A 25248-nucleotide genomic window follows, 5' to 3' on the forward strand; every position below is an offset into this window, starting at 1 on the left:
TAGCGGAGAACAAACGAAGAGATTATGGTAGGGTACGAAACCACCTCAAAGTTATTCTTTCCAATCAATCCGTTGGGCTATTCCTATAAGTGTCACAAACAACCCTAGAGTTCATACTAGAATAACACCTTAAGACACAAATCAACCAAAACCCTAATGTCACCTAGATACTCCAATGTCACCTCAAGTATCCGTGGGTATGATTATACGATATGCATCACACAATCTCAGATTCATCTATTCAACCAACACATAGAACCTCAAAGAGTGCCCCAAAGTTTCTACCGGAGAGTCAAGACGAAAACGTGTGCCAACCCCTATGCATAGGTTCATGGGCGGAACCTGCAAGTTGATCACCAAAACATACATCAAGTGGATCAATAGAATACCCCATTGTCACCACGGGTATCCCACACAAGACATACATCAAGTGTTCTCAAATCCTTAAAGACTCAATCCGGTAAGATAACTTCAAAGGGAAAACTCAATCCATTACAAGAGAGTAGAGGGGGAGAAAGATCATAAGATCCAACTATAATAGCAAATCTCGCGATACATCAAGATCATATCACCTCAAGAACACGAGAGAGAGAGAGAGAGATCAAACACATAGCTACTGGTACATACCCTCAGCCCCGAGGGAGAACTACTCCCTCCTCGTCATGGAGAGCGCCGGGATGATGAAGATGGCCGTCGGAGAGGGATTCCCCCTCCGGCAGGGTGCCGGAACGGGTCTAGATTGGTTTTCGGTGGCTACGGAGGCTTCTGACGGCGGAACTCCCAATCTATTGTGCTCCCTAAAGTTTTTAGGGTATATGGGTATATATGGGAGGAAGAAGTACGTCGGTGGACCTCCGAGCTGTCCACGAGGTAGGGGGGCACGCCCAGGGGGGTGGGCGCGCCCCCCACCCTCGTGGGCAGCCCGGGACTCTCCCGGCCCATCTCCGATACTCCGTGGGCTTCTTCTGGTCCAAAAATAAGTTCCGTGAAGTTTCAGGTCAATTGGACTCCGTTTGATTTTCCTTTTCTATGATACTCTAAAACAAGGGAAAAACAAAAACTGGCACTGGGCTTTGGGTTAATAGGTTAGTCCCAGAAATCATATAAAATAGCATATAAATGCATATAAAACATCCAAGGTTGATAATATTGGAGATATGTTGGAGACGTATCATCATACACCCAAATGAAAATGTTTTGTTGGATCTCGATCGTAGTGATACACATATTCATAATATTGAAGCCAAAAGATGCAAAGTTAATAATGATAGTGCAACTTATTTGCGGCACTGCCGTTTAGGTCATATTGGTGTAAAGCGCATGAAGAAAATCCATGCTGATGGGCTTTTTGGAATTACTTGATTGAATTAGTTGATGCTTGCGAACCATGCCTCATGGGCAAAGATGACTAAGACTCTGTTCTCCAGAATAATGGAGCGAGCAACTGACTTATTGGATATAGTACATACTGATGTATGAGGTCCGATGAGTGTTGAGGCTCGCGGTGGGTATCGTTATTTTCTGACCTTCACAGATGATTTAAGCAGATATGGGTATATCTACTTGAAGAAACATAAGTCTGAAACATTTGAAAAGTTCAAAGAATTTCAGAGTGAAGTGGAAAATAATCGTAACAAGAAAATAAAGTTCTACGATCTGATCGTAGAGGCGAATATTTGAGTTACGAGTTTGCTCTTCAATTAAAACAATGTGGAATAGTTTCACAAACTCATGCCACCTGGAACACCATGGCGTAATGGTGTGTCCGAACGTCATAACTGTACTTTATTTGATATAGTGCAATCTATGATGTCTCTTACCGATTTACCACTATCGTTTTGGGGTTATGCATTAGAGACAACTTCATTCACATTAAAAAGGGCACCATCTAAATCCTTTGAGACAACACCGTATGAACTGTGGTTTGATAACCCACAAGTATAGGGGATCGCAACAGTTTTCGATAAGTAAGAGTGTCAAACCCAATGATGAGCTAAAGGTAGAACAAATATTCCCTCAAGTTCTATCGACCACTGATACAACTCTACGCACGCTTGACCTTCGCTTTACCTAGAACAAGTATGAAACTAGAAGTATTATGTAGGTGTTTTTGGATATGTTTGCAAGATAATAAAGAGCACGTAAATATATAGTAGGGGCTGTTTAGATAAAGACACAACTAAGTTAGTTTTAGTAAAGAGCTTTTTTTTACGAGAAAGTTATTTGTCCCTAGGCAACCGACAACTAGACCGGTTGTCGGTGTCAAAACTGGCGGATCTCGGGTAGGGGGTCCCGAACTGTGCATCTAAGGCGGATGGTAACAAGAGGTAGGGGACACGATGTTTACCCAGGTTCGGGCCCTCTTGATGGAGGTAATACCCTACGTCATGCTTGATTGTTCTTGATAATATGAGTAGTACAAGAGTTGATCTACCACGAGATCGAAGAGGCTAAACCCTAGAAGCTAGCCTATGGTATGATTATTGTTGTCGTTCCTACGGACTAAACACTCTGGTTTATATAGACACCGGAGGGGGCTAGGGTTACACAGAGTCGGTTACAAGGAAGGAGATCTACATATCCGTATTGCCAAGCTTGCCTTCCACGCCAAGGAGAATCCCATCCGGACACGGGACGAAGTCTTCAATCTTATATCTTCATAGTCCAATAGTCCAGCCAAAGGATAAAGTCCGGCTGTCCGGATACCCCCTAATCCAGGACTCCCTCAGTAGCCCTTGAACCAAGCTTCAATGACGATGAGTTCGGCACGCAGATTGTCTTCGGCATTGCAAGGCGGGTTCCTCCTCCGAATACTTCATAGAAGATTTTGAACATGAGGATCATGTCCGGCTCTGCAAAACAAGTTCCACATACCACCATAGAATAATATTTCCATAGATCTAATCTACTAACGTACCCCGTAGTGTGACATCACACCACAGCCAGGTCTTTATTCGAATTGTTTTTCATAACCAATCTCAGCGTGTTTCGCGAGGCGGTTTCCTTGGCACGTCTTGTCGAAGCAGAGATCGTGTCCCCTTTATTACGGGATTCTCATCAATACAGACGTGGGTAACCCAACTGTGCATATTGGTAGGACTCCTAGATCTTAGGCAAGTCCCAAACGACCACGAGGAGGACGCTTGATATTCACCCTCTTTATAAAGGGGACAAGGCTTTTTCTTTTTTCCCTCTCGTGCTTAATCAAATCCTTCCCTCGCCTCGAGTTCTAATACCCAAAGCTCAAGTCAGGTGCTTCGGACCTTCAACTATGTCCGGATCCAACCTTCATGGTCGGTGGATGCCCTCCTCCGTCATAGAGGAGGACATCAAGAGGTTGAGAGAGGCCAGGTATCTGACCGCCGAAATTTCGCATCGGCTGCCCGCCCGAGGGCAGGTCGTCCCTACTCCCGAACCCAACGAGAATGTCGTGTTCGTCTCCCACTTCCTCCGAGGACTAGGCCTCGCTCTGGATCCCTTTGTTAGGGGTCTTATGTTCTATTACGGGCTAGATTTTCACGATCTGGCTCCAGATTCCCTTCTTCACATCTCGACATTTATTGTCGTATGTGAGGCCTTCCTCCACATTACCCCTCACTTCGGCCTGTGGCTCAAGACCTTCGATGTGAAGCCGAAGATGATCAAGGGGCAGCACGCAGCGTGCGGAGGCGCTTCAATAAGCAAAATTGCTAATGCTCCATGGCCTGAGGGTTACTTCCCAGAGGTGTCCGGATTGTGGCAGCGGGAGTGGTTCTACATCCCAGCTCCCCGAAGTGCCAAGTGGGTAGCTGCCCCCACCTTTCGCTCAGGCCCCCACCACAACTGACATCATGGATCAGCAGGGGGCTGAGCTGGGGTCCAGCCAAGGACGTGCCAATACTGCAAGGCCGTATCCGAGATCTCTTTGAGAGAGATTTCAGTCTGGTTATGGTAGTGCAATTCATGTTAGTTCGTCAAGTCCAGCCTTGCAAACGCCGGCCCCTTCGCATGTGGGAATTCAACCCGGAAGGACCACGAGCTATTCAACATTTCCTCGGCATGACACACGAAGAGATGTACAAATTGTTCTTCGGACCACAAATAATGTGTCCGGACATCACTGAGGATGCAGGTCTGAGCAGCAATCGCCCGGATACCCAAGTAAGTAGCCCCGCATCTGAACACACTGTCTGTTTATTTATCGCAACATTGCCCTAAAAAATCCGCCCTTTGACCCAGGATTGGATAGCGAAGGCAAAGATGATCAGGTGTCCGGCCCCCCTCCATGAGACCTCAGCAAATCCCGTGCTGACCAGGATGCTGGAGATCGCACCTTATCAAGCACCCTCAAGAGAAGATAAGGGGGGGGGGGGGACAAGGAGGCTAGTGCCTCCGCTAAGGAGGTTAGCCGGGGGGGGGGGAGGAACTAAAACTTCCTGTCCCCAGGGACGGAAGAGAACCACCTCTAAGGACCCGGAGACAACGGTCTCCAAACGGGGGAAGAAATCTCTGCCGGAGGGTCCGGCCCTGGGGGATACCCTGGCCGCACTATGCCCTCAAGGGGATCATCCCTCCACTGAGCTGTAAGTAAAAGGGTAAATGAAAATATCTCGCTTTACCTCTGAGGAAAATAACCAAGGTATTTATCTTGCAGTTCGGATCTTAGCCCTTCTCAGCAGAGCTCGTCTTCACGGGATCTTCTTCCAGAGATGATGGAGAGCGAAACGCCTCCCCCTGCCATACCGCCTCATGAGGCGGGCGACCCTGAGGTGTCGTCGCGGAGGGTTTGTCTTGATCCAGCAAGGCCAGAAGGTAATCCTATGGCCACCCGAAGTCCTCAGTATCCGGCTCTTGAAGAGAGCAATCAAAAGAGTCCGACACCATCTGGTGTGCGGTCGGACGTACTGAGGGATCTGCTAAAGCAAGCGGCTATCTCAGAGGAGCACCGCACATTGATGGGTACGGTGATTGAAAGGATTTCGTCTGCCGAAAGTGGGTTGCATGAAGCCTTTATGAGTCTACTGGCGGGTTTTGAGGTACATGAAATGATGTACATTTTTGACAGTACCACACATTTTTAGATGTGCCATGTGTAGATAGTAGCCCCTGAGACTCTGGTTGTCGTCGAAAACGGCGGCAAATAGAGGATCGTAGTCCCAGGTAATAACCAGACCGCCTTTATGTGCAGGTGGTTGAAGCTCCAGTGGCTAGCCGGACTGATGGATTTGCCGAACTAAGGCGGCAACTGGATGCGGCCGATGCCGACATCGTGCTTGTTAACGAGCGGCTTGACGAGGCACAGGGTAGGTGATTTTTCTGGTGATTGTCACATAGTAAGAGCAGCATGATGCCAATATCTTTAATATGTTGTGACTGCAGATGGAGCTATTGCCGTGGAGACCCTTCGGGCAGAGCTTGCCCGAGCCAAGGATCAAGCAAGGAGTAGTAATGCGGCCGCTTTAAAGGCGGCCGAAGAGTTAAGGGCCGAACAGGCCGCGCATTGCGAGAGCAAAGAAAAAATAGCCAAGATGGTTGTAAAGTTAAAAGATGCTGCTGACCATTACCGGCTTCTTGAAGAAGAAAACCGGGTGAAGGCGATGGACCTGGAGAAGGCCGGGGTGGCTGCCAAGGAAGCCCGCTCCAAAATTAGAGCGACGAAGGAGGAGCTGAATCAAGCTGCGGATATCGTTTCTGGGAAGCGCTTCTTGTTGCGGACTAAGTTTGGAGATCCGAAATATGCTCCTCTGGACCGGCTATGGAGTTCTGCGGACGAGTACATGGATTTGGCTGCAAGTGCTGTTGATGCGGCCGAGTACTTCAAGGATCAGAAAGGTCCTGAAGTGGAGAAGCTGTTGTGGTCACAGTTTCACGCTCCAGTCTGTCCACTGTTGCTGAATGAGCGGTTGACCGGTTGCGCCGAGCTCCATAGATTATCCGAACTTGCCGTGAGGTCCGTTGTGGATCATTTGTGGCCAGGAGGGCCAAGGCCGAATGGCTACTTTAGCTTAGTGCAACAATTCCTTGGTGCTATGCCACGCATCGATGCTGTGAAGAGGTCGGCGTGCATAGAAGGCTCGCGGATGGCCCTTGCCCATGTCAAAACATACTGGGCGGAGATGGATGCCACCACTGTTGTGGCACAGGGTTCGGCCATAGGCTGAGTGGCTGCCGAGCACTACTTTGAAGAAGTTCTTGAAGGCGCTCGTTTGATAGAGGCTCAGTGCTCGAAGAATATTATGTTTAAGTGACATGTATTCCCATTGTAAAAACAATGTTTTTTTGAGTTTATCAAGGCTGCATTTATACTTTTGCCCAAAAGTACTATGATGCCTCCTGTGTGGCCGTTTATGTATATATGTATATAACCTGAAAGATGGCAGTCGTCGGCTTCAGCCTCCATGCATATAATGAAGGGGTGTTCGCAGAAGACGCATGTTCACACTTGATCCAACGTCTTGGTCCATTAAGGAGGTGATAGCGCAGCGAACTAGGCAATCGGACTATAATGCTTTGACACTTTCCCTTAGCCAGAGGAGTTTGACAGTGGGGCTACTATATAGCCCCTGGTGGCTCCGCGCTCCGAATTTGGGGCGCGTGCATGCCTGGCCGGGAAACAACCTTTCGTTAAGGCGGAGGAATCCCGAAGATTCTGCTAGGTCATCGAGTTGTTGACCAGTCTCACGCTATATCATGACAGTCAGTTTTCGGCTTTCTCTACTAAGGTGCTCGTCCGGATGAACCAGGGCACAATCGCAGTAGTTTTCCTAGTGTCGCCTTAGCCGATAGAGCGGAACGTAAGGTAGCAAAACACAGGAGCCAGGTGAGGGAGTCCTGGATTAGGGGGTCTCCGGACAGCCGGACTATATCCTTTGGTCGGACTGTTGGACTATGAAGATACAAGATTGAAGACTTCGTCTCGTGTCCGGATGGTACTCTACTTGGCGTGGAAGGCAAGCTAGGCAGTACGGATATGTATATCTCCTCCTTTGTAACTGACCTTGTGTAACCCTAGCCCCTTCCGGTGTCTATATAAACCAGAGGGCTTTAGTCCGTAGGACAACATATAATCATACCATAGGCTAGCTTCTAGGGTTTAGCCTCTCCGATCTCGTGGTAGATCAACTCTTGTAATACTCATATCATCAAGAATAAATCAAGCAGGACGTAGGGTTTTACCTCCATCAAGAGGGCCCGAACCTGGGTAAAACATCGTGTTCCCTGCCTCCTGTTACCATCCGCCTTAGACGCACAGTTTGGGACCCCCTACCCGAGATCCGCCGGTTTTGACACCGACATTGGTGCTTTCATTGAGCGATCCTCTGTGTCGTCGCCGTTAGGCTTGATGGCTCCTACGATCATTGATAGCGATGCGGTCCAGGGTGAGACTTTTCTCCCCGGACAGATCTTTGTGTTCGGCGGCTTCGCACTGCGAGCCAACTCGCTTGGCCATCTGGAGCAGATCGAAAGTTACGCCCCTGGCCACCAGGTCAGGTTTGGAAGCTTAAACTACACGGTCGATATCCGCGGAGACTTGATCTTCGACGGATTCGAGCCCCTGCCTTATGCGCCCCGCGGTCACGATGAGTACGATTTAGCTCTGCCATCAGACCGTATTCAGGAGATCGCACCGGCGGCCGCTCCGAGCCTCAATTCGGAGCCAGTTGCGCCATCCATGGACGGGCAGATTGACCCCATCATGGAGGCCGTATCCTCAGCGGCGATCGAGCCGAATATCGACCTTACCCTTCACGAGAGCCGTGTTGTCAAACTGCCGGATTCTTCTCCGGCCACGGACTCCGAACCGCCTGCGCCCGTTCCTGTCGAATCCGATTGGGTGCCGATCATGGAGTTTACCTCCTCGGATATTTTTCAGCACTCGCCCTTTGGTGACATACTGAACTCATTAAAGTATCTCTCCTTGTCAGGAGAGTCCTGGCCGGACTTTGTCCGGCAGGATTGGGATGCGGATGACGAAGAAATTCGCCGCCCACCCACCACCCACTTAGTAGCCACTGTCGATGACTTAATCGACATGCTCGACTTCGACTCTGCAGACATAGATGGTATGGACGACGATGCGGGAGGCGAAGAGGAACCACTGCCCACAGAGCACTGGACAGCCACTTCATCACATGACGTATACATGGTGGACACACCAAAAGAAAACGACGACGAGGAACGGAAGGACGCAACGAAGGGTTGTCCCCTCGAGAAGCAGTCAAAGCGGCGGCATAAACGCCGCCCCAAATCCCGCCTCGGTAGAAACAACGATCATATAGACCCAGCGTTAGAGCAGGGTGAACCGTCGCCGGACCACGGCAACACGGAGAATCAAACGGAACAACCCGACTCTGTCAAAGATAATAATCCAGACGACATCACACCGGATAGACATCCGGAGCAACAGAATGCCCATCAAAGGCTTGTTGCCACTGCGAGGAGTCTACAAAAGCAGAAGCAAAGGCTCAAGGCTGCGCAAGACACACTCAGAATCAGATGGAGTAAAGTACTCAACACAACAGCGAAGTACGGCGGTAATCGCCACACCAAGAGCTACCTGAAGCGGAAGTTACTACCTGAATTCGATGAGGAGGCCTTAGATCCCCCGCAACAAAAAATTAAAACGGCCATCCGGCCGGATAGACGACCTCATGGCCAACATAGAGCGGCAAACAACGCCGCACATAAGCAAATACGCGATCTGCGCAAGGGCTCGCATCAAAAGGGCGGCGCAACCAGATCCATTTATGGACCACGCAAGCGCGCTCCAGCATACGATGCAACACAACAAACATCCGAACACCACGGTACACCCAGATACAGGGGTGCCGCATAGCCCCTATGTTTCATCGACGAGGTGCTGGACCATGAATTTCCAGAGGGATTCAAACCCGTAAACACAGAGGCATACGACGGAACAACAGACCTCGGGGTCTGGATTGAGGACTATATCCTCCATATCCATATGGCTCGAGGAGATGATCTCCACGCCATCAAGTACTTACCCCTCAAGCTCAAAGGGCCAGCTCGGCATTGGCTTAAAGCCTCCCCGAAAGCTCCATTGGAAGCTGGGAAGAGCTCGAAGACGCTTTTCGGGCGAATTTTCAAGGGACTTATGTCCGACCTCCAGATGCGGACGATTTGAGTCATATAACTCAAGAGCCCAGAGAGTCAGCCCGAAAGCTTTGGAACAGGTTCCTTACTAAAAAAAACCAAATAGTCGACTGTCCGGACGCCGAAGCCTTGGCAGCCTTTAAGCACAACGTACGAGACGAATGGCTTGCCAGACACCTCGGCCAAGAAAAGCCGAGAACAATGGCAGCATTAACAAGCCTCATGACCCGCTTTTGCGCGGGTGAGAACAGCTGGCTAGCCCGATGTAGCACCAGCAACCCAAGTACATCCGAAGTTAGAGACGGAAACGGGAAATCACGACGCAGCAAAAATAATAAGCGCCGGAATAAAGAAGACAACCCGAAGAGCACGGCGGTAAACGCCGGATTCAAAAGCTCTCGGCCAGGTCAGCAAAAGCCGCCCTCTAAAGGCGCCAGAGATGAACTGTCCAGCTTAAACAAAATTCTGGACCAAATATGTCAGATCCATAGCACCCCCGATAAACCTGCAAATCATACCCACAGAGAATGTTCGGTCTTCAAGCAGTCCGGCAAGCTCAATGCCGAACATAAGGGGCAGGATACACCAAGCGAAGACGAGGATGAGCCTCGCACGCAAAACACTGGGGAACAAAAGAAATTTCCACCAGAAGTCAAAACAGTAAATGTGTTACACATGATAAAGGGGAGAAACAAAGCGGCACTCCCAGATAAATATGCCCAAGGTCCTATCACCGCGGAGCTCTGCCACTGGCCGTCTCAACCAATCACCTTCGACCATCAGGATTACTCAGCAAGTATCCGGAGCGCAGGATGGGCTGCCTTGGTATTAGATCCAATAATTGACGGACACCACTTCACACGAGTCCTGATGGACGGCGACAGTAGCTTAAACCTGATATATCAGAACACAATCCGCAAAACGGGGATAGACCCAACAAAAATTTGCCATAGCAATACTACCTTTAGAGGAGTAATGCCAGGACCAGGGGCTCAGTACACGGGCTCCCTGCTACTAGAGGTTATATTCGACTTCCTCGATAACTTCCGTAGCGAAAATCTAACCTTCCACATTGCTCCGTTCCAAAGTGGCTATCAAGAACTACTTGGACGCGAGGCTTTTGCTCGCTTTAATGCAATACCGCATTATGCTTCCCTCATGCTTAAGATGCTCGGTCCACGTGACATCATTACAGTAAATGGAAATATTGAGCGATCCCTGCGCATCGAAGAGAATGCGGCTGCATTGGCAGCCGCACACTAAAGCGGCCTCACCAACTAAAGCATTCGATAGGTCGTCAAAACCACAGACACGGTTAGACGAGTCCGGCGCAGCTATATGTAATTCATACAGGTTTGATGGCCACACCCCTATTACAAATACAAGGGGTTCAACGCACGCACACAAGTGGCAATTTTACTCATCTTGAATTGTACATGGTTTCTTTAAACCTACTTTTTTGCACGACAACTTTTCACCTACGTTCCTCTCTTTTACAGATGACCATCGTGCTACACCTGTCCTGGATACGGCACAACGGAGACACAGACGCAGACGTGCAGCAGGGACCCGTTCCAAGGATTCTTTTTAGATTAAGACCCTGCGTCAACCTTTTTTACTGTCTCTTGTTGATACACATCCCCCGATTCTCAGTACAATTGAGAAGGATGCTGACATCTTGGCATGTGGCCACGTCAGAATAATGCACGTACCTGGACACCAGGGGCTTCTTACAAAGGGCACTGTTTAGGCCCGGTTTAAACCCTAAAGACCGAATACCTTAGGGAGTGTTCGGTGTCCCGAGTTTGGCCTTATATGCATCAGCTCCGAATCATGTCTTTGGTCAAATGTTGGGTTTGCCCGGCTCCTGTGTTTTGTTGCCTTACGTTTCGCTCTATCGGCTAAGGCGGCACCAGGAGAACTACTGCGATTGTGCCCTGGTTCATCCGAACGAGCACCTCAGTAGAGAAAGCTGAAAACTGACTGTCATGATATAGCGCGAGACTGGTCAACCACTCGATGACCTATCGGAATCTTAGAATTCCTCCGCCTTAAACGAAGGGCCGTTTCCCGACCGGGCATGTACGCACCCCGAATCCAGACGAGTGCGGAGCCACCAGGGGCTATATAGTAGCCCCACTGTCAAACTCCTATGGCTAAGTGAAAGTGTTAAAGCATTATTGTCCGGTTGCCTAGTTCGCTGCGCTATCACCTCCTTATTAGGACCAAGACGTTGGATTAAGTGTGAATACGCGTGTTCTGCGAACACCCCCGCATTATATGCGTGGGGCTGAAGCCGAAGACTGCAAAATTTCAGGTTATATACATGTATACATAAACTGCCGCACAGCAGGCATCACAATACTTTTGGGCACAAGTATAAATACAGCCTTGATAGAATTCAATAAAACATTGTTTTTACAATGGGAATACATGTCACTCAAACATAATATTCTTCGAGCACTGGGCCTCTATCAAACGAGCACCCTCAAGAACTTCTTCAAAATAGTGCTCGACAGCCACTCGGCCTATGGCCGAACCCTGGGCCGCAACGGTGGTAGCATCCATCTCCGCCCAGTATGCTTTGACACGGGCAAGGGCCATCCGCGAGCCTTCTATGCACGCCGACCTCTTCATCGCATTGATGCGCGGCACCGCACCAAGGAACTACTGCACTAAGCTGAAATAGCTGTTCGGCTTCGGCTTTTCCGGCCACAGATGATCTACGACGGACCTCATGGCGAGTCCGGACAATCTATTGAGTTCGGCCCATTCGGCAAGCTGATTAGTTAATGGAAGTGGACGCTCTGGAATGTTAAATTGCGACCAGAATAGCTTGTCCACTTCACGATCTGTTTGATCTCGGAAGAATTCGGCCGCATCGACAGCACTCACCGTCAAATCCAGATATGCGTCTGCTGAACTCCACAGCTGATCCAGAGGGGCATATCGCAGATCTCTGAATTTCCTCCGCAGCAAAAAGGGCTTCTCAGCCACAATATCACCGGCTTCACGCAGCTCCTCCTTCTTCGCTCTCATGGCAGAGCGGGTGTCTTTGGTCGCCATCGTGGCCTTTTCGAGGTCCATTGCCTTCGCTCGGTTTTCTTCTTCAAGGAACTGGCAACGGTCGATAGTGTCTTTTAACTTTACAACCATCTTGGCCATCTACTCTTTGCTCTCGCAATGCGCGGCCTTCTCGGCTCTTAACTCTTCGGCCGCCTTCAAAGCAGCCGCATTACTACTCCTTGCTTGTGCTTTGGCTCGGGCAAGTTCCACCCAAAGGGTCTCCACGGTGGCAGCTACATATGTAGTCAAAACATATTAAAGATACTGGCATCACGCTGCTCTTACTATGTGACATTCACCAGAAAACATCACTTACCCTGTGCCTAGTCAAGCCGCTTGTTAACAAGCTCGATGTCGGCATCTGCTGCATCCAGTTGCCGCTTTAGTTCGGCAAACTCATTAGTCCGGCTAGCCACCGGAGCTTCCACCACCTGCACATACAAGCAGTATGGTTATTCCATGGGACTATGATCCTCTGTTTGCCACCGCTCTCGGCAACAACCAGAGTCTCAGGGGCTACTATCTACACAGGGCACATCTAAAAAATGTGCGGTACTATCACAAATGTATATCATTTTATGTACCTCAAAGCCCGTTAGTAGACTCATAAAGGCGTCATGCAACCCGCTTTCGGCGGACGAAATCCTTTCCATCACCGTACCCATCAATGTACGGTGTTCTTTCGAGATGGTCGGTCACTTTAGCAGATCCCTCAGTACGTCCGACCGCATACCAGACGGCGCCGGACTCCTTTGTTTGACCCCTTCAAGAGCCGGATACTGGGGACTTCGGGCGACTATAGGATTATCTTCTGGCCTCGCCGGATCCGGAGAGGCCCTCCGTGACGACACGTCAAGGTCGCCCGCTTCTTGAGCGGGGGAGTCCAGGGGAGGCATTTCTCTCTCCATCATCTCCGAAAGAAGATCCCCTGAAGACGAGCTGTGTTGAGAAGGGCTAAGATCCGAACTGCAAGATAAATGCTTCGGTTATTTTCCTCAGAAGTAAGGTAGAATATCTTTACTATTAAGTGTTTTTTGATCACTTATGGCTCATTAGAGGGCTGATCCCCGCGCAGACTTTGTGTGGCAAGAGCACCCCCCAAGGCAGGACCCTCTGTGGGAGACATTTTCTCCCGTTTAGAAGCCTTGGTTTCTGGTTCTTCAGAGGCAGTCCTCTTCCTTCCCCGGAGCGAGAGAAGGTCAGAATCTTCCCCTTGGTTATCCTCCCTCACGGAGGCGCTCATTCCCTCGGTTGGAATTGGTAGCGATGGGGGCCCGCTTTCGCCCTCATTATCCCCCCTTTATCTTCCTTTGAGGGCTCCGGGCAAGGTGCTAGCTCGAGCATCTTTTCTAGTACCGGATTGTCCAAACCCTCAGGAAGGGGGCCGAACACCGAATCATCTTCGCCTTTGTTAGCCAGTCCTGGTCAAAGAGCGATTTCTCAGAATGACGTCATGATAAATGAAAGACGGTGTGTTCGGCTAGAGGATTACTTACTTGGTCGGCGGTGCGGTTGCTGCTTAGGCCCACGTCCTCGGTAATATCTGGACACTCTATTTGGCGTCCAAAGAATGATTTATACATCTCCTCATGCGTCAGGCCGAGGAAATTCTGAATAGTGCACGGTCCTTCTGGGTTGAACTCCCACATGTAGAGGGGCCGGCTTTTGCAAGGCTGGACTTGACGAACCAGCATGACTTGCACTACCATAACCAAACTAAAATCTCCCTCGAAGAGATCCCGGATGCGGCTCTGCAGTATGGGCACATCCTTGGCTGGACCCCAGCTCAGTCCCCTGCTGATCCATGACATCAGTTGTGGTGGAGGGCCCGAGCGAAAGGTGGGGGAAGCTACCCACTTGGCACTTCTGGGAGCGGTGACGTAGAACCACTGTAAGTGCATCTAGTGCCCCTTAATGATTTTGGTGTATTGAAGACTTATAGGTTAAGGGACTAATGTGTTTATGAGTGTACACAGGTCTATAAGTCTATGAGGAGTTTGATATTTACAGAGAAAGTCAACCCCTAAAAATGAAGTTCTTCGTCTAAAGACTTTGCTATTCTGAAGACTTTCTGAAGACTTTGGAAGTGAAGAAAATGGTGTGACCGTGAAGACTTGGTATTCATTCGAGGAACATGAAGCGTGAAGACTTTTGTTTTCGTAGTTTCATTTTCTCTTTCTTGAGTCATAGAAAACACCGTACTGTTAAAGGGGGTCGAGGAAATACTAAGGAAAAATTTCCATGTGATGCTCAACTCAAAATCCTACACCTACCAATCCCTTCGAGTGAAGCCATTGGAAATCTCATACAGTTCAGTCAATTTCTTATGTGATAGAGACGAAGTTCTTCTGGTCTCTGAGGAATTTGTTCTGACTAAGGAGTTAGGAATTCGCCAGTGCGGATTTCCTACACAGTGAGGAACATGATAGCCCTGAGGATTTTGCTACTCAAAATTCTGACCGTTGCTGTGCTATGCGCCAGCTGTCCCAAAATATCTATCCACCTAACGGTCATATCATTGAAGGGCATTTATGTCTTATCATGTCAGGCTGCTCCCTAGGCTATAAATAGCCGCCCCCTACAACCACTAGCTGGTTGGATGCTCCGAGAGAAACTGACACTTGTCATTTGAGAGCAACCCATCCTCCAAGGACTTTGAGCGAAAATCATCAAGTGAGGAAAAACCAATAACCCAAAATCCAAACACCTACAAACCCCAAGTGATTGAGCATCACTGAAGAGATTGATCCTGCGTGGATCCGACGCTTCTTATCTTTGAAGACTGTGCTTCTTCCAGATGGTTAGGCGTCATGGTCTAGAGCATCCAAGAGGAATTGTGGATCGCCGAGTGACCAAGTTTGTGAAGGTTTGGAAGTCACCTGAAGACTTACCACGAGTGATTGGACGAGGTCTGTGTGACCTTAGTTCAAGGAGAATACGGTGAGGAATGGGTGTCCTGAGCTGCGTGTTCAGGACTGGGTGTTTGGGACTGTGTGTCCTCGAGTTTAAATACTCAGCCGCTCCCACCAGACGTACAACTGAGACAGCAGTTGGAACTAGTCTACCAAATCATTGTCTTCACCAAGCTTACTGGTTCTATTCCCTCAACTCTTTCATTTCCTCATAACTATGTTGTGTGTTTGTTCATATCTGTGTCTGAAGACTTTGACTGAAGACTTTCTCAATTTCCTCAGTTCAATTTCTTCAGTCTGTTTGTCTTCATCCTGTGTTATCCTGTGATTACGCTTCCTGTACTCTGTGCCTGTCTTCATTTCATCATGATGACTATGCTTGTATTCTGTTATGTTTACTTTTGAGTACTTATTCTGCTGCTAGTAGTTCTTCGCTAAGGAATTTCCTCACTGGCAAATTCCTCAGTGAAGAATTTCATAAAAATCGCCTATTCACCCCCCCTCTAGTCGATATAACGCACTTTCAATTGGTATCAGAGCAAGGTACTCCCTTGTTCTGTGTGATTTTGGTTTAACCGCCTGGAGTTTTAGTTATGTCGACCACAGGTATGACAAAAGTGACATGCCCCATCTTTAACGGTCACGAGTATCCCAAGTGGAAGGCCATGATGAAGAAACGCCTCATGGCGATGAACAGTGAGTTGTGGACCGTCACTGAGATTGGTCTGACCGATCTGTGCAAGATGGCGGAAGCTGATGACATTCGCAAGTACACTCTTCTCAACCTCACGGCGAAGGATGTCATCTGCTCCAGTCTGTCACAAAATCAGTTCAGGAATATCATGCATCTCGATCATGTGAAGCTCATTTGGGACCGTCTCTCTAAGGTCTATGAAGGTCATCGAACCTGTCATGATCCTTGGTTTGAGGACTTCAAGGAATCTCTCAAAGCGATGACATTCGAACCAGAATCATCATCTTCTGCATCATGCCTTATGGCAAAAGATGCCGAGGTAACTGAATGCTACCTATCTGAGTCTAGTGATGATGAATCTGGTGACGAATTTGGACCCAGCTATGTCAAACTTGCTTCCCTTGACACTAAACAACAAAGAGCTTTGGAAAAAGTTCACTATATGCTAAACAAGAGCGATGATATGTTGGGTGAAGAAATGAATCAGTCAAAAGCTTTGGCTGAAAGTCTTCAGAGACTTCAAACTAAATATGACACCCTTCAAGATCAACATAACACTCTCTTATCTGATCATGAGAAGCTTTCTTATGAATTTCTTCAAAGAAAGCAAGACCTTGAGAAGCTAAGAGTGAGTTATGAAGACCTTCAGAAGGAGCGCGATTCATTACTTGCTCAACAAATCAGCGCATCTCAGGAAGAATTTGTTCCTCCATGTTTGAAATGCATTGAACGTGAAACTGCTAATTCTTCACCTGAATGTTCAAATGCTGCAAATGTTTCAAATTCTTCACATGCCTCTGCTATCACTAATTCCTCATCTGAGGACATTGCTAGTATCACTGACGATGCAGGGCTGAAGGAATTGTACATGACAGGCATATACAAAAGCCTCAAAGGGCATCAGGCTCTTTGTGATGTGCTTAAAAAGCAGATCCTCAACAGGAACCCTAGGAAAGAGGGTATCGCCTTTGAGAGGAAACTCAATGCTGATGGTACATATTGGAAGCCCGAGCAGTACCCCAAAACTACATGGGTTGCTGCAAAGGGACCTCCAGTTGATCCATCTAACTTATCTGGATTTGCATGTGAATCTCCTCATTCTGATTATGAGTCAATTGACTCCAACTATAATCTGTTCAAAAATCAGAATGGTGAAGTATTTGCTAGACATGTTGGCACTAACTGCAGGAACGGCTCCCCTATGAAGAAAATCTGGGTTTCCCAAAAGATGCCTTGAAAATCTTCAGGTGAATGTCATCATGACGCCACGTGTGAAGAATAGGAACCCCAGATCAAATTCTTCATATGGATTCAAGTCCTCATACAGACCAAATTCCTCATATGGATCAAAGTCCTCATATGAACATCATCGTGCTAACCCGTCTATTTCGCAGGAGGAATTAAATCCTTGATGAACCATCATGTAGACCCTCCATGAAGAACTCTGGTAACAAAATGATTGATCAAACAAAAGGAAAGAGAAGTTGAAAACACAAGGTGAATCCTTGTAACGATTTCGATGAATCTCCGTGGTGATATAACTGAAAGAGGTTGGAACTCCGGGAAAAAGAGAAGATGAACAAATGACAACGAGAATTAGTCATTGTGAACAAACTTCGGAAGAAAGGATTAACATATGGATGAAACAAGAATAAGAATTACATTATGCGTATTCTTCACCAATTAAATTGATGACAAGCAACGGATTTGGCATACAACTTATTCTTGTAGAAAGGATTAAGATAGATATAGCGCAAACTTGGGAAAATCTTCAACGATCCACCGGTAGGATTTGAAAGAACGAAAGAATTGATATGATAACGAAGGAAGAGAAATCTGGAATGAACCACCGTAAGAATTGGAAATGAACGAAGAAAAGAGATGAATCACCGGTAAGAATTAGAGAACGAATGAAGATACTTGGGGGAATTTGATACAAGAGAACGAAGAGATGATGAGCTGATTAGAGAACACTTGAATGATGCACCGGTAAGATTTAGAGAAAGAGAGCTAAAAGCTGAGAATAAATACTTCTGAGGTGATGGGCTCTAGAGAATCAAACTGAAAAGACTCTTGAATTGCTTCGGATGTGTGAAAAGAATTCCCACAATCAAAAACAATTATGAGAGGATGGCCTCACACTAGAACCACGAACCTCTGAGAGAGCGGATAAGATATAGAGGAAAAACTCTTCTTCGGTCTTCAAAATCTAAGAATGACGACGGGAAACACCACCAATAATTGTTTAGACACTCAGGAAGAATCAAAAGTGAAGAGGTTGAGCCAACGATGAAAAGAATTTGAAAGATCTTGGAGAAATACATATGACTGATGATGAATCATTCTTACGTCAAACTTCGAAAAGAATTTGGGAGTAACTCCGAAAAAAAGAAGAAGAGTCAGGTAAGATCCTAGAGGAAGACCTGTGGGTTAGGGCCCACTCAAAGAATCACCATTGAAATGATTGCTTGGAAGATAGATTGCACCGATTGAATTAAAAGGCTTGAATGAGATAACATCCTCGAAAGAGCTTGAACGAATTGAGAATGGAAACTTGAATATTCTGACATATCTTCAACACTCCGGAACAAATGAATAGTGAGAAGTGACGAGGAAAAAAATATGATCGACAAAGCTTGAATTGAATCCACCAGAGAAGAAAATGAGTGAAGGGTGACGAACTAGAAGCTCCGTTAGAATCTTCATGAGAATCATCAGATTAGAATATTGACGGAAAAGAATGGAGAGACTTCACATCAAATAGATGGATACTCGATAAAGAAATCTGAGTCCTTGAAAAAAAAAGGGGGGGGGGGGGGGGAAAACAAAGACATTTTGAAGATGGATGAAGCAAACACCGTTGAGAAGAACTGAGTTGATCTTGCGGATGTTGAGATGATCGGATACGCTTGAGGAGAGACACACTAGTTCAAAAAAAATTGAGTTGGCAAACTCGGCGATCAAGAAGGATTGGTATTCACATAGGAGTATGAGAACACCGCTTAGGAAAAGTATGGAATCAAACATTTGACATTGAAGCAACTCGAATAGCACAAATGAAAACAAAACAAAGGAGGCTTGCAGAATAAGCCGGAACAAACATATGATAGAGATTTCGTCCGAAGTTTTCGTGGTGGGGCCTACACGGGCTCGATCGTACAACAGCATCATGTACAAGGCAGTGCACATGACATACGAAGCGTCCCCGAGTCAGCATAGCCAAGGACTCTTTAAGACACAACGAGACCACTGTAAAACCAACCGTGGATAGGTGGACCACTAGATGTCGAACCCCAATTTCATATCATACATCTGTCGGAAAGATATCCTAGGATCTACTTGAATTCCCACTTATAAACTCCCGAAACTTTCCCGGTTATGCAATCAGGTGTTGGGGATACAGGGGAAGCATAATATCTCACCCAAAACTAACAAATCCTACATCCAGCTGTATCCATCCTTCAACACATAACCAAGAAACCTTCGGAAATCATTTACCTCAACCTTCAAAAAGCATCCGTTATACCAGTTATGGCAATACTCCCGAACTCCCGCCCCAGTACTGGGTGGCATCGAGGTTATCTCACCAACAACTGCATAAAAGAGATTTCCGATGTCGGTGAAACTAATCTCAGGTATTCCAAAACTGCAACGATAAAATTGTGACGAGAACACCTCGGAGCTCAACTCCCCGGGACACTGCCACAACCCCTAAATGACATGAGGCACCAAGAACAATGTTCTCGTCACAAAACCATCGGAACGATTCCAAGATACCCGCGTGATCCTAAAAAAAATTAGTGAAATTTGAGAAGAGAAGAGTCAAAACTCTACGTCAGGATGCCTCACCAGAGCGACGAAGGGACTGAGGAGTAAAAAGAAATCCTAACTCTCCGATATATATAATCCTAAATGACTCAAAACATTTCTAGACTCACTAACGCCAGCGATTCGATCAAGCAGGGGGCTCCTAAGGTCGAGGAAGGCTCTGATACCAACTTGTAACACCCTCGATGCGGCTATATCTCCCACGTGTCGAAGCACGACTTAGAGGCATAACCGCATTGAAAGCAATGTCGCAAGTGAGGTAATCTTCACACAACCCATGTAATACATAAGGGAAAGAGATACATAGTTGGCTTACAATCGCCACTTCACACAATTACATGAATAAAGCATTACATCAACCAGTTACAATCAAGGCCCGACTATGGAGCCAAAGTAAAAGAAGACTACCCCAAATGCTACACAGATCCCCGATCGTCCCGACTGGGCTCCACTACTGATCAACTAGAACGAAACAACACAAAGGACAAGTTCTTCATCGAGCTCCTCCTTGAGCTTGGTTGCGACACCTGCTCGGTAACATCAGCACCTGCAAACTGGTTTTGGAAGTATCTGTGAGTCACGGGGACTCAGCAATCTCACACCCTCGCGATCAAGACTATTTAAGCTTATAGGAAGGGTAAAAGGTATGAGGTGGAGCTGCAGCAAGCGACTAGCATGTATGGTGGCTAACATACGCAAATGAGAGCGAGAAGAGAAGGCAAAAGCACGGTCGAACAACTATGATCAAGAAGTGATCCTAGAACAACCTACGTCAAGCATAACTCCAACACCGTGTTCACTTCCCGGACCCCGCCGGAAAGAGACCATCACGGTTACACACGCGGTTGATGTATTTTAATTAAGGTCAACTTCAGGTTTTCTACAACCGGACATTAACAAATTCCCATCTGCCCATAACCGCGAGCACGGCTTTTGAAAGTTCAAAACCATGCAGGGGTGTCCCAACTTAGCCCATCACAAGCTCTCACGGTCAACGAAGGATATTCCTTCTAGCGGGAAGACCCGATCAGACTCGGAATCCCGGTTACAAGACATCCTCGACAATGGTAAAACAAGTCCAGCAAATCCGCCCGATGTGCCGACATCTTGATGGGAGCTGCACATATCTCGTTCTCAGGGCAACACCGGATAGGTCAAGCTACGAGTAAAACCAGCCCTCAAGTTTCCCCGAGGTGGCCCCGCAGGCTGCCCATTTCGGACCAACACTTAGACAAGCACTGGCTCGGGGGGGGGGGGTTTAAAATAAAGATGACCCTTGGGCTGGCCTAACCCAAGGGAAAAAGAGGCTAGGTGGCGAATGGTAAAACCAAGGTTGGGCCTTGCTGGAGGAGTTTTATTCAAAGCGAACTGTCAAGGGGTTCCCATTATAACCCAACCGCGTAAGGAACGCAAAATCCGGGAACATAACACCGATATGACGGAAACTAGGGCGGCAAGAGTGGAACAAAACACCAGGCATAAGGCCGAGCCTTCCACCCTTTACCAAGTATATAGATGCACTAATTAAATAAGAGATATTGTGATATCCCAACAAGTAAACATGTTCCAACAAGGAGCAACATCTCCATGTTCCAACAAGGAACAAACTTCAATCTTCACCTGCAACTAACAACGCTATAAGAGGGGCTGAGCAAAGCGGTAACATAGCCAAACAATGGTTTGCTAGGACAAGGTGGGTTAGAGGCTTGGTTCAACAATATGGGAGGCATGATAAGCAAGTGGTAGGTATCGCAGCATAGGCATAGCAAAAGAGCGAGCAACTAGCAAGCAAAGATAGAAGTGATTTCGAGGGTATGGTCATCTTGCCTGAAATCCCGCAAGGAAGAAGAACGAGTCTGTCGTGGTTTTGTCACGGCAGATGTCGTCGTGAAAGGACTTAGTCATGGAGCCATCGCAACGGGTTAGCTTGAAGGGGTTAAAGCGGACACAGGGACGCAAGAGAGTTTATACTAGTTCGGCCCCTTCGATGAAGGTAAAAGCCTACGTCTAGTTGTGATGGAATTGATGGGGTTTCGATGACTAGGGAGCAAACAAGCTTCGCCTAAGTCTCGAGTTGTTGTCTGTTGTCCTTGAACCGCCGCCGGGTCGTCCCCTTATATACACGGGTGACGCCCGTCGGTTCACAGAGTCCCAATACCGGCTCATAGATGTGTCCGGTTTGGTCTCTACTTATTCCTAACTTACAATACAAGTTACATACCAACACCGGTTTACGGCTACATGCCTTGAACCGACTATGGGCCTTGAGCCCTCATCTGCCTTCTTGGGCTTTAACATAGTTAACTACTAATGAAGTTAACCCGGCCCAGATAGGCCGGTTTACGCCCAGTAGTGATATCCCCAACATTAGGCCCCAGATTGATTTGAACAGGTTCATGTCAATCCTTAGCAAAAATCTTCATCTTCAACATCTTCTTGTAGTTTGTTGAACCACCATGATGTCATCTTCTCTGTTCGTTGTAAACCGGCGTGATGTCACCTGTTATAAAGAAACTTATCCATGATACCGTTTTTGTTTAATAGGTCTGCGACAATCGAGGCGGCAACTTCGTTTCCAAATCCACGATCCCTTGATTTTCGTGCCTGACACATGTCCCTTGCCTTATAAATAGGACCAAAGGGTCATTTCTTTTTCCCCTTCGTGCCCTTATGCTTTGTCTTCCCCGCGTCGTCCAGCTTCGGAGCTCCGCCGCTGTCGACAACCTCTGCTCCAACCTTGGCCACTGCATCACCCTGATTGTACGAGAGCATCCCGGCGACCTTCTGCTTCTTCCTCGGCTCCGGTGAGTTCTTCACCTTTTCCTTCGTAGATCCGTTCTAGGGTTTCCAAGTTCTTCAGTGTTCATCGTCTGCTTCGTACTCATATGATAGATCTTAGATGAACCTGTGAACCTTTGCTCTATGTAGAGGTAGTTTTTAGCATCCGCCCTCACTTACATGCCTCAAGACCATAGATCTACCTGTATCTCTGCCCATTGATTCGATACTGTTCTTTTTTGAACCTTGAATATTTTCCTTCTTTTCTGAACTTGCTTCAGATCCGTCGCTGTAGAGAAATCTTGTGAAATCTATTTCTGTACACTTACCCATCCGCAATCTCAACTGTTTCAATGCTTAGATCCGGCGGTTTAACTTGGTGTAGAAAAAATTAACAAACCGGTATATACCATTAGTCCCCTTGTTGAACCGCCAGATGCTGTTGCTTCATAAAACTCCAGTTTAGATAGAGCTGTCTCCAGTTTAACATTGTACATACCAGTGTACTTTAATCAATGCATTCTTGAACCAGAATCACCTATCTTGTAGATTTCATCATGGCCAAGTAAGTATATGAGTGCAAGTGGGTTCCTTCTCGCGTCACAGAGACTCAACTGAACAATTTAGTTCTGATCGGCGCTTTAGGCAGCAAAAATACCATCCATTGGAGCGTCCCTGGCAAAGAATGCCCTCCCACACCTCAAGAAGGAGAGGTCGTCATTTTCGTAGATCACTTAGCCCGGGGCTTTAAGCCGCCCGGTTCTAAATTTTACCAGGACGTTTTAGCCAATTTTCAACTCCGCCCACAAGACACTGGCCCCAACTCTGTTACAAACATGTGTCACTTCCAAGTGCTCTATGAGGTGTTCTTTCAAGAGGAGCCCACAGTGGAGTTGTTCAGAGACTGCTTCCATCTAAACCGCCACACTAAGTTTACTGACGGTTCCAATACGGAATTGGGTGGTGTGGCGATTCAAAAAAGGAAAGAGGTCACATACCCTCACGCCAAACTGCACAGCCACCCCAAAGAGTGGAATCAAACATGGTTCTATTGCAAAGACACCTCCCCTGCTGGTGAAAATCCTTTGCCTGGCTTTCGTCCGGAGCGGCTTAGCAATACACACCCCTTTCCGCAAAGGTTGACTGCCAAGGAGAGAAGCAAATACGCTCCTCAACTGTCCAAGCTCAGAGCCTTCATGGCCAATGGTTTAACAGGAGTTGATCTCGCTCACTGTTGGATATCGTGGAGCATACTGCCCCTTAGTCAGCGCTCCGGTTTGATGTGCGAATATACTGGCAGTGTTGATGACCCACTGCGACATGCTAACATCCAGCTCACCGACGAAGAAATCACATAGGCTGTGAATAAAATGCTGAATGAAGCGGAACACGTCTGTGCTCGAACCGGCCTGCTTCCCTTCTGTGCCACCAACAAACCGCCAGCTGTAAGAGTTTGATTTTTCTTTTTACTGAACCTGTTATTGATATATCTGGTCATTGTTTAATATCAATGTCTGTTTAAACAGGGTAATGATCCATTTTGGAGTAAGAAACTTCCACAGGAGAAGGCAGAAAAAATAGACAAACCAGAATGACCAACCCGGCCAAAGACTAAAGTCGTGAAACGGCCTGCTCATAAGAAGAAAACCACTGCATCTTCTTATCCGGCCCCTGATGATGATGTGGGTAATCTGGACCTTGAGGTAGAGCTTGACTCACTTGGCTTATTTTTCATGCACCTTATTGATGATGATATTTGTCAGGATGATGCCGAAGCCAGCCATGCTGATGCTGCAGAGGTAATTACTCTCTCTTCCGATTCAGACCCTTTGTCTTCACTAAAAATCCGCCAGGCCAACCGGAAGGTTAAATTTTCTCATCCTCTTGCTTACTTGGATCCCAAATTTCTTATGAAGACCCAACAGCACGAAGCTCGCCGCACAACCCGGCACAGCAGCCAGGTAGTTACCTCTGCCAGTTTACCAAACAGTCCGGTTCAGAAATGCCGTTCAGAGGTCTCTAATTTGCTTGTCAGTGCTTGTCCTAAAGAGGGCTGTTTTCGTCAACCTCTTAATCCATCTGACTCCGATTACCAGGTTATTTCCCACTCAACCTCTGGCGAGTCATCGGCTACTCAGCTGCCACCGCTCAAAACGGTGCTTGGGTAAGCTATACTTATCATAATATTTCTGGTACATCACCTTGGAACATATGCTGTATTTGACTTTGTTATTCCTTTCAGGGCCAAGCCTAGGCCGAGCAAGAAGGCTCGCCTGGATAAAGCGGCTGAGGAGGACGCCGTCCTTGAACCGGGTAAAACACCGAATCTTGAAGCGGCTATTCCTGAAGATATACCCAATGATCCACCACAGCAAGATGATGATTTTATTGCTGAAGAAAGGCCTATTGATACCTCAAGTCCTGTCAACCAGCCCACAAGCCCCATCCGGTTTGGAAGATCCACCAGTCCATCCCAGCTTGCTGACAAACCGACTGCGCCAGTGCAAACCGGTGATGCTAAGGATGATGAAGTTGTAATTACTGGCATTGGCCGTACAGAGCCCAGCAACCCTGTTGTTTTATCCAAGCATACCGCCAAAGAAGAATTTGCTGCCATGGGCAAAGGCAAGTGGAATGTTGACTTGGCGACCTATGCTTCTCTGAATGCCCAAGATCTTCATTCTGGCTACCTGAACCGGCTATATACCAGCCGTGATTATGAAGCTAGTCTGGTGAATATGATGAAAGAGAAATTTGAGGTAACTTTCATGTACTTTTTCCTGTTTGGATATTTCAATCTTGTTAACTCTCCTAGCCCCCAAGGGCCGGTTTAGAATCTTCATCCAAACCGGGACTTGCTAATATAAATCCCAATGC

Source organism: Triticum urartu, chromosome 1 (genome assembly GCF_003073215.2).
Source record: "Triticum urartu cultivar G1812 chromosome 1, Tu2.1, whole genome shotgun sequence".
Classification (NCBI taxonomy): domain Eukaryota; kingdom Viridiplantae; phylum Streptophyta; class Magnoliopsida; order Poales; family Poaceae; genus Triticum; species Triticum urartu.